The following is a 5,637-nucleotide window of genomic DNA, read 5'->3' on the forward strand; positions in this document are numbered from 1 at the left end:
GCATGTAGTAGCTACTATGTTTGTAAGACACTTCACTTTTTTGTGGCATTAATCTTCACTTGCATTTCATTAATCCTGGTCTTTGTCTCTTTGAGCTTAATGTTTTCTCTTTTTCATCCTTTTTAGGATGGCCACTAAAAGGGAAAGGAAAAAGGGCTCTAAAGGGGCACGTACAAAGAGTAACCACTAAGGAGCAAACTTCCTCAAGGGTGATGCCAGGGCATCGTGGCTAGTTTCACAAGCCTTTTTCATTAGTTTTCATTAGGTTTTATGCACTTTCTTGAGCATTAAGTAAGCATTTGGATGAGAATTTCATACATATCATGATTCAATCAAACATGGTTAATTATATGCATTTTCATGAGATTTATGCAAGAATTTACTTGATGCTATAAATGATGCAATATCTTATGATTTTGGCAAGACTTTGATGCATGTGTTTGATTGATATAGGTGAAAAGAAGCAAAGGAATGGCAAGGAAGAAGCAGAGAAGGCAACGTTGGAAGCCAAAGCTGGCTCACCAACGTTGCCTCAAACGTTGGCTAAGAGGAATTGAAGGCAACGTTGGAGCCAAAGCTGGCTCACAAACGTTGCCTCAAACGTGCTAAAGAGGAGATGGCAACATTGGAGCCAAAGCTGGCACACCAACATTGCCCCAAACGTTGATGAAGAGGAGGAGAAGGCAACGTTGGAGCCAAAGATGGCTCTCCAACGTTGCCTCAAACGTCCCAATCCCAAGGTGCAACGTTGGAGCCAAAGCTGGCTCTCCAACGTTGCCTCAAACGTTCCAAGCTCAAGTTACAACGTTGGTGGCCAAGCTCACCAACCTTGCTGGCAATGTTGAAGAAGAAGAGATGCCAACGTTGGAGGGAATACTGGTGATCTAACGTTATCCCCAACGTTCTCGGTAACATTCAATTTTTGGAGTTGGAAAACTTGCAGTGACGCGTGCTCGTCAATGATGCGCATGCATGGGCGAACAAACGTTGGTACACCAACGTTGGGTCAAACGCTAGTGGCAAACGCCCAAGTGTGATTTTGCAATGTTTAACCCAACATTTGATACAAACGTTACTTCCAACTTCAATACAAAATGGCATTCATGCAGAGTATGAATGTTAGTTTGCAAACATCCTCATCAACGTCACTAAGAAGCCACTCTCAACTAGCTTCAACAAAGGCCAAAGCCCACATCCAAAGACTTCAAGACTAAATGAAGAAAGTGTATAAATAGATAGCATTTAAGTTAGATTAGAGGACTGGAAGGCTGGAAGTCAGGGGATCCTAATTGGGAACCCTGAATTTATTTTTCTCTATACCTTTCATTTTAGTTTATGTACTTTCTTATTTTTTTCCTTTTCTGTTTGAATTGAGCTATGAACAACTAAACCCCTCTTCATTGGGTTAGGGAGCTCTATTGTAATTCAATGGATCAATCATAGTTTTCATTCTTCTTCTTCTTACCTTTCTCTTTGATTTACTTGAAAGCTTTCGATCTTTATGAAATTGAGTAGTTGTCTCGGAAGATAAGCTACTCATACTTAGATTTCCTTTGAACCTTGGAAGAGGAATAAGAAAATCAAGCTAGAAATGCTTTCTCATGTTGGACCGGATTGGGGGTTGGATGGATATAGTGACATATAATCCTACCAATACTTTGATTTGGAAATACATATGGTATAATCAGTGACTATACTTCATTTCTTCCTATGAGCAATTAGATCAAGGAATTGGGCAATTATTCAAGCTTAGAGAGATTGAATTGCCAAGGAATTGGGATTCAATCATCTAAGATTGCCAAGAGATCAATGAGTTGCATGGATTGAGGAAGAGATGAGAATGAGCTTGATTCGGAGAATATAATATCTCTTGAACCCAATGAACCTCCCCTCTCTGATCTACCCTTTCTTTATTTTTTGCTGTTTACATTTATGCTTAATCATCCCCATTCCCATTTAGATTTCTGTGATTTACTTTCTTCACTTTATATTTCGCCATTTTCTTTCCATCATATACATTTCTTTCTATTTACGTTCCCCGCCATTTAATTTTCTGCAATTCTAAATTTAAATCTGCTTAGTTCAACTAGAACACTCCTCTAATTAAAGTTACTCAACCAATCAATCCTAGTGAGATTCGATCTCACTCTATTGTGAGTTTTTAGTTGACGACAATTCAGTATACTTGCCAAAGGAAAATTTGTTGAGAGACAGATTTCTGTGCATCAAGTTTATGGCGCCATTGCCGGGGATTGATTTTGTATTGAAAATGATTAAATTGGAAGATAACTAGATTGAACATTTTTCTTTTCTTTTGCTAATCAGTTTTAATTTTAGTTTGTTAACTTTAATTCTCAGCAATTTTACTTGCGTTTTCGTTGTTTATTTACATTTTTTCACACTAATCCACTAACTATTTGATTATTTACACTAACCACAATTTTCATCAACAGTGAATTCTTCACTTGCCTTTGCTTGTTTGTTTTGTTGAGTGTATGACAGGTAGAAGAGGAGAGACCTCAACCTCTTTTGATAGTGAACCTGAGAGAACCTTCCTTAGACTAAGGAGGAAAGCAAGAGGAAAAGGAGTCATTGGTGAAGAAGGGTTGGAAGAAGATCTAGACGTTACTATGGAGGAAGAAGTTCATAAATCATAATCATGTTGGAGAAGGTGCTGGTAATCATGTGGGCAGGAGAGAAGAGTTCTAGGGTCTTATATCAATCCCAACCCCGGGAATTGTGGGAGCAGCATCCTAAAACCAACCATACATGCCAACAATTTTGAGTTGAAACCACAACTTATCACCCTTGTTCAAAATAATTTTTCCTTTAGGGGAAGTGCTTAGGAAGACTCCAACCAACATCTAACCAGATTTCTGAGAATTTGTGATACTGTGAAGGCCAATGATGTTCATCCTGACACCTATAGATTGCTTTTGGTCCCTTCTCTCTTAGGGACAAGGCATCTAAGTGGTTAGAATCATTTCCTAAAGAAAGCCTTACCACTTGGGAGGATGTTGTTAATAAGTTCTTGGCAAGATTCCACCCTCTCCAAAGAGTTAACAGGTTGAGGGCTAAGGTGCAAATATTCAGACAACAAGATGGGAAAACTCTCTATAAAGTATGGGAGAGATACAAGGAGTTGATAAGAAAGTGTCCTCCGGACATGTTCAATGAATGTACAACTGCATATTTTCTATAAAAGATTGTCACATGATTCAAAGAAGGCTTTAGATCACTCTTCAGGAGGCTCTCTCAATAAGAAGAAGACAATAGAGGAGGCCATTGATGTCATTGAAACACTGGCTAATAATGAATACTTTTATGCCTCAGATTGGAGCACCACCAGAGGGGTGATGGAGTTGAGTCACATGGATGCATTACTGGCCCAAAACAAGTTGATTACCAATCAACTAGCAGAGCTCACCAAGCAGATGGAGAGGAACCAAGTTGTAGCAATCAATACTCAACCACCAGCTCAAGAAGGAGTGAATGCAGAGGAAGGAGGTGATTGAGAGCAAGCCAACTATGTTGGGAACCTATCAAGATAACCCCATGATTCATACTCCAAAACCTGCAATCCTGGTTGGAAGAACTGCCCAAACTTTGGGTGGAGAAACCTGCAAACCCAGAACCAAGATCATAGACCTCACAACTCTAACCATTACAACAACTCCACTTACCAACCCTCCAACCAAAGACCATATCAAGCCCCACAAAACACTTCTTCCCAGCCTTCATATCAAGCCTAAAATAGCCATCCTCAACCTTTAAATCCCAACATACCATCAGCATCTGAGGATAGATTATCTTGGATTGAGGCCCTGTCTTTACAAGGAGTATCAAGACAACAAGGTATTTAAGGATGAAGTAAGGTCTAGGATGAAGAACCAAGGAGATGCCTGACAAGTGAATTTTTGCCGGTATAGAAATTATCAAGTAATCAATCGTAGTATAGTCTAAACCGACGCAAAATCCATCATCAAACAAATCTACAATCTATAATCGAGAGTATTAGTCCCGAGTCGTTCTTCCCTAGGAATGCTACAAGGATGCATGCTATTGGTTAAGTGGTCTTTTGTGGTTTAAAGAGTGTGGCCTAGAAGCGTTAATAAAAGGGAACAACAATCAATCAATAGTAAAAACCTTGGCCAAGGTTGAACATTGGAAGTCCCATCACTATAGCTTCATTCAATTGTGATAACAAAGGAGTGTTGCTTTACTTAGTTAACCCCTAATCATAGAGGAAAGTCAAGTAAAAGTAACACAAACACTAATGAGATTAGAGAAGAGGATCTACAACATGAACAAAGTAAATTGAGTGTTGTAATAGATCTCACCAAGGAATGGTTGAGAATTGAGAAAATGAAGATGGATCCTAGAGAGAAGTTGGAGTTTCTCTCTCTACAAAATGTAACTAACTAAGAATATCTACCTAATGATCTAAAATTAGTCTATGGATGTGAATGTGTGAATGAATGTCAATCCCCTTCAATCCTTGGCTCTTATATGCATTTTGGCGCCAAAGTTGGTTGCTGAAACCTCTCCAAAATCGCCAGGCACGTGTTACATAAATGAAGTCATGTGCCATCATCGGCGCGTGCGCGCACGGTACGCGTGCGCGTCCCTGGCTAATTCTGCGATGTGCGCGCGAGCGCCTTGTGCGCGTACGCGTGCTTGGCCGAGATCAACTCTTCGGCTTTTTGTGCTTCTCTCCACTTGCATGCTTCCTTCCTTGCTTCCTTTGATCCATGCCTAGCCTATTTCAATCCTGTAATTACTAGCAAACACATCAAGGCATCTCATGGAACCAAAGAGAAATTAGAATTCATCAAAATAAGGATTGAAAAGCATGTTTTTACACTTAAGCACAAATATGGGAGAGATAACAAAACCATGCTAATTCATAGGCTAAATGTGACAAAAGGTTATCAAAATACTCTAAATTCAATACAAAACAAACCGTCAAATTGGGGTTTGTCAACGCCATCAAGAAGCTTGAGTCCCAAGTAGGATTCTTTCTCAAAAAATTTCTAAACCCACTAATAGCTTTCCAAGCGACACTGAGAAGAATCCTTGAGGAGAAACAAGGAATGTAAGGTAGGAAGAGTGCAAGGTAATTACTTTAAGAAGTGAGGAGACTTTGGAGGAAGAAATCAGCAGCCCAACAGAGCACAACCATGGGGTTATGAAGGAGAAGTTGGAAGGGATGGAATAAGGAATTGACCCTGCACAAGGGAAGTAGCCAAAAGAAAAGGAAATCCTAAAACCTTATGTGCCAAAAGCACCATTCCCTCAGAGACTCAGGGGTGGTAAGAAAGAGAAGACATACTCTAGATTTCTGGATATATTCAAGTCTCTTCATGTCAACATTTCCTTTATCGAAACCCTCAAAAAGATGCCTTCATATATTAAATGCATGAAGGAGTAGATAACCAAGAAAAATTCATTGAAAGGTGGACAAATAGTAGTGATGAATAAAGAATGCAGTGCCATCATCCAGAAGGATGGTGCACGAAATTGTGATCTCAATGGCGCGAACGACTTGGTACACACAATTGTAATGTCAACTCTTTTCATAACTTCGCACAACTAACCAGCAAGTGCACTGGGTCGTCCAAGTAATAAACCTTACGT

This window comes from Arachis duranensis, chromosome 7, assembly GCF_000817695.3.
Source record: "Arachis duranensis cultivar V14167 chromosome 7, aradu.V14167.gnm2.J7QH, whole genome shotgun sequence".
Classification (NCBI taxonomy): domain Eukaryota; kingdom Viridiplantae; phylum Streptophyta; class Magnoliopsida; order Fabales; family Fabaceae; genus Arachis; species Arachis duranensis.